This window comes from Nipponia nippon, unplaced genomic scaffold, assembly GCF_047370975.1.
Source record: "Nipponia nippon isolate SJK-2023a ecotype South Korea unplaced genomic scaffold, ASM4737097v1 scaffold_5, whole genome shotgun sequence".
In the NCBI taxonomy this organism is placed as follows: domain Eukaryota; kingdom Metazoa; phylum Chordata; class Aves; order Pelecaniformes; family Threskiornithidae; genus Nipponia; species Nipponia nippon.
Window position 1 is genome coordinate 90,697,727 of NW_028262369.1, and position 12,382 is coordinate 90,710,108.

Sequence of the window (12,382 nt, forward strand, 5' to 3'; positions counted from 1 at the left end):
GAGGGATGACCTACCTGAGACCCCACCTTCTGTAGTGGAGGCGAGGGCTGGCAGCTGAGTGAGTCCAAAGGAGAATGAGGCACGTGTGTTATGGCAACTGAATACCCTTAAAAGGGATTAAAACTTGCCTGAGCTCTCCTCTGGTATGACAACTAGTTATACAGCATGAGCAGCAGCCTTCCAGAGCAGAAGCTGGACATGGACCCCGCTCATGGTCTTCATCTGCCCCAAAGTACCTTTGGTACTGATGGACCCTCAAAGCAGGGAATGAGAATCAGCATCCTTTGCAGGAGGGGTGGACATTGCTTGTCCGACCCTGACACCCTGCCATCTCTGCCACCTCCTCCTAAGGATGCTTTTTTGACTAATACCTTTTCCTTGAACGTCTCTGTGACCTTTTCTGGGGTTTATTTAACATATTGTCAAACACTTTGTTTAACAAGCTTGTCAAAGACGTAATCCCTGAAGCGTATTTTTGTGTGTACCTTTGTCTCTGAACAACCAAGCCCGTGCATGTCAGTCTTCCACTGCTGCTGCTTGTTGCTTCCTGCTCTTTTTATATGCAATTTCCCCCCCCCCCCGACAACACAATTTCTCAGTATACATAAGGGCAACAGTGTTTCTCCCTTCCCTCAGCATTTAAGTCCTGAAGCAGAGTGTGCTACCACTGAACTAATGGTCATGTTTGCTAGTGGAAGTGAGGGGATGCTGTGCTCCCGTTGCCCACGGTCAAGGTGGGGAGGACAAATTTTTCCTGTCTTCTGCTCCCTCTTGCTGCCCTTCCCTGCCATTCCCTGGTGCTGGGCCATGGGTGTTGACTCCATTTCCCCAAGAACCTGAGAGCTGTGACCCCATGATTTGACTCTGGATGACAGAGAGAAAAAAAAATGAACCATAAGAGCGAGGGATGAGGGCAGAGGAAACGGTGCTGCTGCTCCTCTCCCCACGGCCGGCCAGCGCCGTGCTTGCCCCGGCAGCCCCAGGCGTTCCCGGCACAGTCTGTTCCCGCTGCCTCCGCTGCACTGCTCTGCTATGGGATTTTTGTGTTCAATTGGTTTTGGCCACCTTCCAAAATTTCCCTCAGGAATGCAACTGGAAGGAGGGAAACAGCAGTTTTTAACACTTCATATTTCAGCCCAAGCGGAATGAAATTTTAGTGGAGCAAAAACATGGTGGTTGAGCACCTCTGTAGCCTGAGGGCGGGCTGCTCACCAAACACGGCAGGCACGCCACGATCCCAATGTCAGCGTCGTGAAAGGAAAAGTCATAGGACAGTTTTGTGAGGGGACGTGTTGTAAAGCCTGGAAAAAACACTTCATCGCCCACTCTCCTCTAATACATGCTAGAAAAGTCCAAAAAAATTTGGACATTAATGTTTTGGAAAGTTTTGAAAGCTCAAGCTAATAGAAATATCCCCAAATTTTGGAAACTTTTCAATTCCTATTCAGCATCCGTGGCCTGACTCCACTTCTAATACATTTGTTAGTGCGTAGGCATTAAATGTCCTGTCCTGTTTGTCTTCTACGTTGAGCTCTCTCCTTCGCACAGTGATGTTTTGCAGTTGGATTACAGAGCCTTACACACACACTGTTCACCCAAAATTTGGCTGTGGGGTTATTGACAGCCCTCTCGATCGTACGAGGCAGGGTGACAGTTGCCAGCGGTGCTGGTGGCTTTTGTGATGAGCAAACGGAATGCTCTGAATTTGGCTGGAAACGTATAATTCATTGCACATAAAAAAACCCCTAAACATCAGATGTGAACGCTCCTTTTAAATGCCCCGATGCTTGGCACAGATTTCTCCTGCATCTGTGTGAAGAAGTTCCTGCACGGCCTGGAGGAGCTGGGACAGCAGCTGTGCTGCAGTCATCATTTCGGAAAATTGCTGGATTTAAGGCTAAATTTATGAAGACTCTTAAAGTATGGAGAGAAGAAAACTTCAGGGTATCTGGCCAACCTTGGGAATGTCCCACCAAGGAGAAACTCTTCAGACGGAGCTGTCGATGATGAATTAAGTTGATTTTATGCATATTTGCGCTTTCCCAAGCAACTCGAGGAACAGTTGAGCAGTACCAGGAGAGGGCAGGGAACGGGGGTTAGACTGGAGTATCCTCATCCGTGCCCATGGACAGATATGAATTGTGTAGCCAGCTTATACTGAAGACTTTTTTATACTAAAGGTTTTGTTTTCTCTCATCCAAGGCATCTCTCCTGATGTTTTTCTTGTTTCATCCAGTTGTTACGGCTTATCAGTTGTATCAGCAGACTGTTTGGGACTTACATGTTCGTAAGAATGGAAGTGTAACAGAGCCATGATTTGGATAAAAATGATAGGTGCTGCCACGTTATAAAACAGGATTTTTCTCATTCATGTCTAGGACAGGAGAATATTTTGGCCAGTAAACCTCTCTATCGAGTATGAGAAATTCCTTGCCATGACATTACAGTTTCTAGAATAACCCAACTGATTTGGTTGCTTTGCTTCACACAAGAAACCATATAGACTGGGACTTGATGAGAGCCATTCAAAGGGCCCATCTCACCTCTGCTGTCCCGACATTTGAATAACATCTCCAGGAAAATGTGAGGCAGAAGGATCAACACTTAATCAAATCCAGGATTTCATTTGCCTTGGACTAACAGCTAAGGAAACCGGTTTAATTTCTTCTGTGAGAAAAGTGAGATAAATGATGTGTACATGTGTCTCAGGTAAAATATTTGATCGCTTACCTTCGTAGTCATCACTGGTCTTTAATCGCTTATTATGTAACGTTACACCCAATACAGATTACACCATGGGGAAAAATCACAACCATGCAGCCTGCAGAAACTAAAAAGTAATTTGTCTACAGGAGGAAGGATGCTCTTTTCTGCACACTCCGTGTACAGCATCATTTATCATCTGGGAGAATCACCCGGAGGCAGCAGAAGGATGCTCAGCTGAAGTCACCTCAGGCCAACTGTCTTCTTAGAGGCTCCTGTCCCGAGAGCAGCCCAACCCTATGACTTTCCCAGGGCAAAGGCCTCTAAAGTAATGCCAAATCAGTCAGCCCAAATAGGTTTAGAAGAATTTTTAAATTCTTGGACGCTGCTGTAGCAAAGTATGGTCTTTTCCAGGCTACCTCTGTGACAGTGCCATATTGAGACAACTATTGTACTTGCAGATTGAAGACAGATCTATTTGGTAATAAAAAAAAAAAAAAAAAAAGGAAAGAAAAAAAAGAAAAAAGAATCCCAAAGCCAAACCCTCCAAACAAATTATTTCCTACTGAAGAAACTTTTCTGGTCCTATGAAACCTAACTACAGTTTGGCATGTTTTCCCAAACACAGCATGTAAAAGTAGTAATATTTTATGTCGTGATTATAGGACACTGTGGGCTGCAGCCATCTGCTAAGAGAGGGACATTCTGCTCCCTGAACATCCTGGCTGTAATTTGCACAATATTTGAGTTTCTGAGAGTTACCGGGAGCTCTAATTCAGTGTGGATACCCATCAGCACTAACAGCACATAAAACATGGGAGAGCTGACTCAGGGGTGACAGTGGATTTTGGCACCTCGGGATTTTTCCCTGGGCAGTGGAAAATGTTCCAGCATGAACTGAACATGTAAAAAGGTTTCCCTGAACCACGTGCTGCCCCTATGGCAAACAGAAAGCATGAGGGGGTGTCTCATGCAATAACATTATCTTCCTTTTTCAGAGCTACAGTTGGGTTTAATTTTCTACTATTGCAAATCTTTGGGGTGGGATTTTTTTGAAGCATTCAGCCTTAGCCTAAATCCTCTCCCGCTGGAAACAATGAGCCCCCCGACCCCCCCACTGCTTTAATGGCAGAAGAGCGAAGCCAGCACAGAGCGCTTCGGAAAATCCCTCCCCTCGCACCCGGTCCTGCACAATGGGTCAAATGTTTCATCCCTGCGTGAAGCCTGAATAAACAGGCATTGCACAAGGAATCGTGGTGGGGAAGTGAAGCTGCTGTGCCAAGGGCTGGCGCTAATGCTGCAACCGCTCCGCGTTAACCGTTACAGCTGACGGACTGGGATCATTCCCGGGAATGCTGCTGCCCTCCTGGGAGAGCCTGCGTTCCCCTCGCAGGTTGTTTGACTGGCGTCCGTGAAGCTCTGCAAGCGGTGGCTGACGGGACCGGGCTGGCCATGATGTGGCTCATACTTCCATATCCTTCTACAGCTGACAAAGATGGTAATTTCTGAATTTGAAGGCTATTTTTTGTAAGGTCAGTTTTGGTCCCCTGGTCGCAGAGTTTGATGTGAGTTAGTATTTCTGAAAATTAACTTATTTCATTCATTAATGAAAGAATAATGTGGCCACAAATCATTACGTAGGACCTTCAGAAGGAGAAGACGACTTTACTGTTGGTTTGAAATAGCTGACAAAACCGTACTTATCACTGGAAGACAAACTAAACATGAAGATAAGACTGGGGTGAAAAGGACATCTCTTTGTCACACCACCCACACCCAATAACTTCTTGACAAAACCTGTCTGAGCCAGCTGGGCTTCACCCAGGCATCAAAGACAATCCCCGACGAATGACTTGCAAAGTTCACCCACATTTTTCTCCTTGGGACTGACACGCAGGGATGATGGATGGAAACGTACATTCCTGCAGCGGGTGGGAGCTTCTTCACCCATGGGCCGCTTTGCAGGAGAAGAAGGCATGGAGGACTAAATATGGGCTCAACAACCTTGAGCCTACGCCTGTAGCACTCCAGCCAGAATGCTAAGCTCGTTTTGGGTGAAGAGTGTTAATTTGCTGCTAATGCACACTTTTACATCATTATTTCTTCCTTACCTGGGTTGTTTCTGGTGTGGTTCATCAATGTTTTGCCCTGAGTCTCAGGATGTGTTTCTGTAGGCCAAAAGGAATAAATAGCTTTTTCTTCTGTGTTAGGTAAAAAGGCGCAGTAAATGGACTCTCCCAGTTTACTTTAGTTGAGGATCTGTCCCATCATCTCCAATGCTAAGATAGCTGAGCCCTTCCTATCCTCCTTCTATGAGATGGCTACAGCAAAGGCATAAAACGCTTTCTTCAGGCAGCCCTGTGAATATTGTGCTCCTTTAAGAGGTAAGTAAAGAAGACATCACCGCTGGATGTGTGTTCTCTGGTAGCAATCAATGCACAGCATACACTTTTGATGAGGTTAGCTAACAAGCATCACATGGAGAGAGGAGTACCATGCACACACAACCTCCTGAATATGTGTCAGCAGTAAAAGGAGAACTACAAAGGCAAGCGGTAGCTGCCCACTGTAGGATGTCTCATCTAGTTCAAGTTCAGCTGTGCAATACAAGTCTAACTCTCTGTAGTTTGATTAAAATAAACCCTAAAACACCAACAAAAAACCCATATGCTGCTCTGAAGGATTAGCACAATGATATATCTTTGTTCACAGAGCCCTTTTTAGTTTTGAGAAAAGGAGTTTCTTGTATCAAAAATAGAGAATTCTTTCATGTTCCTGTCAGATCCGTAGCCCACCTAAAATTGCATTATTACCACTGACAGAAAGACAGGTGTTAACAGCTGGAGAGAAAACAAATGTAGAGCGCTGTGGCAAAATTTGAGGAGAAACAGATGCGTGAGCAACTTTGATATTTATTTTAATAGTGCTTCTCAAATGTGTTTAATATTTATGTGGCTATAGTCTCAGCTTTCGCTGGCAAACTAGAGCCAGCACCGTGCATTATTCACCTCTGCCACCACTTCTTCTTTTCTTTTCCTCCCTTCTAACCCTCATAAAACAGCATCTGTAAATCTCTCAGGAAATGCCAGTTTATTCCTCCTCCCCTCCCCCAGTATAAAATGGATAGAGTTCTTTAGCAGTGGGAGTTCAGTGTGATTAGTATGCTAATATGGGAGAGAGAAAAGGAAATGGAGATGAGAGATATGGTCCTTTAGAGAAGAAAAGCAGGAACAACTGAAAGGAGGATCTCTGCTAATCAATTAACCTACAACGGACCTAGTGCCATAAGAAGCTATTGTGCATAAAGGGACAAAATTCTCAGTGACAGATGGCACTTGGGCTCATGATATTACGGGGTTACTGCTCGAGAGCTTGTTTACCTCCCATACAGGGGTAAGCAATAAAGCAATAAAATTGCTTATTTATTTTAAAGAGAGAAGTTGAAATGCTTATTTACCAAATCAATCAAGGTTTACTAAGGCAGAACAGCCACAATCCTCACGGCCCTAAAATGCTGGATACTTCACTGGTTTCAAATAGCAATTATCTATTGCCGTTTCTTGAACCCACTCTGACTGCAGAGAGACATTTAATTTGCAAATTTTGATGAAAATTGTCATTTTTTTAATTGCTTATTTCACCAATTTGAATTTTAAAACAAACGATTAACTAGAAGCTCATTTTTACTTGCCTTGGGCAAGCCCGGAAAATATTTGTCAAGACCCAAGTCTGCCTGCTTAGCATTTGAGTTGAGAAATGCACAACTGCCTTCAAGTCAACATTAGCTGTGACAGAAGCAAGACTATTATTTAACAGTAGCTGAAAATGTCAAAAACAAGCGGCGTCTGGCATTTTGACAAGACGGCGTTGAAAAGAAACTGCTTTTTTTTTTTTTTTTTCAACACTCGGTTAACTGTAAAGCAAAACTGTACAATTATCACTCGGCTCCGAGTACGGCTTTGGCGGTTCCCTTTGAACTGGTGGGGGGTGAAGGAGAGCAGGTGGGTCTCCATCTTCTGCTCGCAGCTGCCTTCGAGCCCCAACCATGGGCCAGACCCTCCGTGCTTCAAACCAATGCACGCTCCCCTCCCAGGAACGGAGCCGGCATCATCCAGCAACTCGTGTCAGGCCTCAGGCACATCGACCCAATGAAGACATCCCAAACACTAAGGCCATTCGTAAATGTTTAGAGGTATATGTTTTAGATGTTAATTGGCTGTCAGAATAAAATGCAGGTGTTTTTTTAAAAGTAGGTATTGTGCCTGGGCATTAATCAGCCTTTTTTACACCAGAATTCGTAACAAAGGGTCGGTGGATTTAATTAAAAATAGTATTGTGATAAAGAGAAGCCTGATATTGAAGTAGTGTGGGAAAACTAATATCTAAAATACTTTCTTCCCACAGGAAGATTAAGTTGGAAGTTGCTGTTTTAATCAATGGTAAGATGCGACAGTGCTTACGATAAACAATATTGTGAACGATCTCAGGGAAACAGTGCAACGGGTGATAAGATATTGTTTTCAAGAATTTTAGATAGCAGAGTGAATAGGTCTTAATAATTTAAGAGATGCCAAAGTGATGAACATATGTTCGTCTTCATTGCACACACCAGATACTTGGCACCGTTTATCTGACCCTGAGTAGACCAATTTTCTAGCAGCTTTTCCTACCTGTTAAGTCCCTTTAACATCAGTCAGCATTAGGTAGGGTATCAAATCCCATAAAGATTTGTCTATACAAGTGTCAGTTGTCTGTTCATGTCCTTCCTCAGAGAAACCTCGGCATGCGCCTCACAGCAGCTGTGCAAGAGAGACATCAGGAGATGTGTTGCATGGTCCCTTTCCTAGGTCGCATCCCTGAGTCATCTGCCGCGTAGCAGCTACACAACCAACCTCACCACATCTCTCTGGGTTGCATTAGTTACTGTGACCTTAGAAGTCACAAACTATCAAATTCTGACAGTAAGTCAATGCGTAAGCACTCAATGAATAGCTGATTCAGATGATGCCAGAAAGCACATGCTGTCCCCCATAGCTTTGAAACTTGAGATAGTAAGATAGTTTGGGGGTTTCTGGTAGCAACTGGGTCCCTTTCCTGTTGCACAGCATCTCTGGTGCCTCACTTTTACGACCAGGGGAAGGCAGGAGGAGCCAATACCACTGACATGAAGAGGCCTTCCCTTTGCACTGACCTGTGCATGGGTGCTGTGATGGAAAGGAGGGGACTGGGGAACTGCTCCTGCTTCAACTAAGCTTATTTTATTTCCTGGGAGCAGATTAAGGGACCACATTCACCAAGCCACATGTTGTGGGAACAACACAACCATCCTCATTTACCAGCGAGATGATCCGGAATGGTGAAACCCAGTGGGTTTCGAACCCCAAGAAGCACTCCAAATCGAGGGGCTTGGGGTTCAAAAAAGCACCTTAAAGTGGCACGCGTGGGTCTGAAAACCCAACTCTTCCTCTCGCCTTTAAGTACGCTCCCATGGAGGTTAAGGTTTGAATGCACATGCAACTTGCGATATGTCTCTCTGTCCCTTGGTTCTTAAAGGTGATTCTTCTTTATAAATTTACATTTTAAAAAAATCAAAAAGCCAGTGTGTGTGGACTACACAAATACCATTGGTATTTGTCTTCGTGCTGGGCATTTTGACCTGACATCTAAACTGAGCTCCCTTTTGTATCTAGCCAGCTTATTGAGTGACCCCTTTTCTCGCTGCTCTTCGCTGTCCCCGAGTTCATCCCCTGGACCAGCGCAACGACCAAAGTCTGCAGAACAAACCCGAAAAAAATGTTTCCAGGAATGGGCACTCACTTTCTACCAGCTTCGTTATTTCTTAACACAGCATTTCTACATTTATTACTTACATAATACTACACGTCTATCGTTTCTTATACCACTTATCACCATAGCGGATACATCACTACATCGATTCATGTCCTTGAAACATCAGTCTTCGGGATCTTTCAATTCATCTTCTTCAAGCCACTGCTCCGGCTGCATTTTTGCTTGTTACACTGATCTGAGGAAACTGGTTGGTAAGCGGGGCCTGAAACCACACAAAGCGGTATTATTTCACTCCCTCCAGTTTAATCAGAACAGGCACAGGGCCAAAACAAATCCTCAGCTGAATTTCCTACAAGCAAAATACTGGACAAAAAAAACCAAAAAAGGCAAGATTGTGGCAAGCATCTATGACAACAAGCTCATCAGCGGCCAACGTTTTGCATTTGCATCATCATTAATCGGATCTGCCAGATCTGATTCTTGTAAGTCAGTCCTCCCGAAGAGCTGATATACCATACAAAAAGCACACACTGTAAATCACAGAAAATGATGACAGTTTTCATCAGTGGCGAAAAAGAAGAGGGAAAGACAGATTCTGCAGCGTGCTGCTCTTACTTGTTGCACAATGTAGGAATTTTTTTGACCTGTATCACATTAGAAAAGCAGTGAGGTCTAAACAATTTCATCTCTTTCAAACACAGTGGGCCAAATTCCCGACCAGCATGAACTGCTGCATATCCACTGAAATCGATGGAGCTACGCCAGTTCAGCTGAGAACTTGGCTTTGCATGTCAGTTCATTCAGCAATGATTGCACTTGACGTGCAGCACAGAACAAGCATTTGTTTTTAAAAAGAAAACAGTGGAGTCTTTCAGTGCTAACCCAGCCTATAAATAGTCCTGGTTCCAAGAACGGGATTAACTGTCCTTAGCTCAGGCTCCTATGTATTTGTGCAAAGGAAGAGTAAGGAGGAGGAAAAAAGCATATTCTTCCCTCTTTGGCAGACTGATGGCAGGTTTCACCACTCGAGACAAGAAATGATGGTCTGTAAAGCAGGGCAACTTTGCTTTTCATTAGAGCCTATAATTGACATATGCACTTAATGTCCTTCCAGGGACTTTCACCCCCACCTGAACACCACGTAGTCACATCCCTCACCTTTTCCTCACCATTCCCAACCACAGGGCCCAGGGCCAGATCACCAGTTTCTCACAAAGTTCAAAAGGACTGTGTCAATCTCAGCTAGAAGTTGCTAAAGCCATTTTCCTACGAATTCTCTGGTGGCGTGGCCAGGCTTGCCCTGGGCATCCCTAGTCACTGAGGAAACCACTGGCACAGCTGGATTAGAGGAAAACAGACGAGCCAAAACATGCTCTGGTGACCGTGGCCAAGAAAGTGATGCCTTTGGAGAACAGCTGAAGATCAGAACAAGTCAACGCAATCTGTAAGGCTCCCCTTCCCCTCGTTTTGAAACCCAGGATGAAATCAGAAGGATCACTTGCTGTCCTTTTCTTTCTCGCAACCTTATGCAAAATGTTGGAGCTTCTCCTTGCATAACTTCTACCTGGTAAATTAAGTTGCAACCCTATTCCTCCCAACTTTCTTTTTAGTTCACACGTTTTACCTGAATAATTGCATGAAACAAATCTTGCTTTGAGGTTTGATTACCAAAAAAGTATTAAAAAAATGAAATGTAGGTTTATCTCACGTAACACAAGGCATATATTGGATTAACTGGAGAACAGAAATAGCAGAATTACTTTGTGAATTCAGACAGCAACATATTTATAAATAGAGATTTCCTTTCAACAAATATTTTGCTCTATTTGCTTAAAAGGCACAATTTCAGGATTTCCACCAACAAACTCATAAAAAGCAGACCTTATGGCTACAGCTGTGGACTTTGCCGCTGCGAATACTCTGCAACGTGCGCACGTACCCCTGCGTCACTACAGGTCACTCCCTGCCTAGAGGTCTTCAGGTGCAAAAGCCATGGCAGAACTGCTGCCAGTAGAGAAAGCGAATCCTATCGCCTTGGGTCCGGGGACGCTGTAGGCTGTGCGTCTGACACTGACGCACACGGGACACCGCTGAGCTCTCAGCCGGCCATCACCTGGGGAAACTCAGTAGCAGCCCTTTCCCTTTATATTCTTATTTATATTTGTTGTTCCCTATCTGCTATAGTGCTGGGCAGGCTAAAAAACAGAGTGTGAAAGTGCAACAAGAGCTGCTAAACTTCTGCGCTTCAGAAAGGAAAAGCAACAAAGGAAAACCTCAAGGAAATGCAAACCTACACTTCAACCTGGATTTTGGCTCCAATCAGATCAAGAAATGACCCCTACCTCTTCCCCAGCATGGCTTTTAGGCATTCAAAGCACAAACTCCCAGTATGCTGTCTGAAAAGCCCAGGCTTAAAGTTTATCCTTTAATTTGAGGCTTTGTCATTTGGCCGGGGGGAGGTAATCAGGACAAGGCTCTGGACCATGCTCCTCAAAACATGACAACAGACACACCAAAAATCCAAGCTGGCTGCATGCAGCAATTAAAGTAGTGTTTACTATTCCATGACAGTTAACACGTTGGACTGACCTTTCATTTACTGTTTAGTACTGAACGTTAAGCTGCAAAATTACTCATGCTTTGCATTTAGTACTGGCATCAAAACTAACAGCATTAGATAGCTATTCCACGGTGAGACACGTGTTCCCTCTGCTCAGCTGTGCATGTACTTTTATAAGCATTGTATTTGATATTTAACATCGCTTCCACAGGTTATATTCATCCGTTACCATTAGGAATTATTGGTATCGCTGCTCCAAAATGTAAAAAGCATATGCAAAATGTCCAGGGTGACACAGCTGGTAAAATTATGTCCCTTCCTTACATGCTGGGAGAGATAAAAAGGGAAGGCTGGTGTATGCCCACAGGTCCCTGCAGCAGCTCCCAGCCAGATGGCAGAAGTACAGAAGCTACGGAGGAAAAGTTTCTTTGTTTACCCTTCTTCTAGCTGCTTAGAGCAGCCACGGTATAAAGGGAGGCACAGGATGGGTTTTGCAAGAGCCCGGCAGTTGGAATATTCTCTCCGAAACTTTCCATTCACCCTCGGGCTGAACGTGGGCGGGAAGGACCCGCAGTTTCCATTCCCTGGGGCGATGCTCTCCTGGGGAGGCTACAGATGGAAGGGAAAGGCTAAGTCTCCAGCAAAGCGCCTTTGCCAGTGTGCTTTTGACTGATGTTAGTGCCACGAGGAGGTAAAATTGTGGTTATTTCTACCTTGGCTGTAATTCCTCTGGTCAGACACTTGGCATGCCCAGGGCTCTGCATTTTGACTACAGAATTCAGGTTTTTGGGTCACAGGTTGCCCCAGCCAACCCAAACACGGGTCTTCTCCACTCACCCCCTGCGCTCTTTCCAGCTTTCACTTGTGTCACGGTCCTGCTGTGGGCACCGCATCCCAAATACTGATGAACCTCTCTGCCCACCCCTTCTTCACCTCTGCCTGGAGGCTTTTTCATGACACATTTCTAAACCTCTGTTTGTTCCATCTTTTTTGAAACAGAGCAACGGGCACTGCGAATGGACAGCCTGCGAATATCAGAATAACATTCAGTTCACATCCAGACCGGAACATTAATAATACAAATATATTAAGGGATTCCCCGCCATTCATGTTTGGGTTTTTTTTTCATATTCGGGTTTTTTTTTTCATATTCATAGGGGCTATTTATATCTAAATCTCTATTTTCTGCATTACAACTGAAGGTACCGGCTTATTTTCCCCCAGCTCAAATATTCCCATTGCAGATTCAAAAGGGCAAATTTTCCAAGGCTGCTCAGCATGCTAATTATGATAGCATCACTGCCGATTCGATCTTGCCTGCTTCTTTTT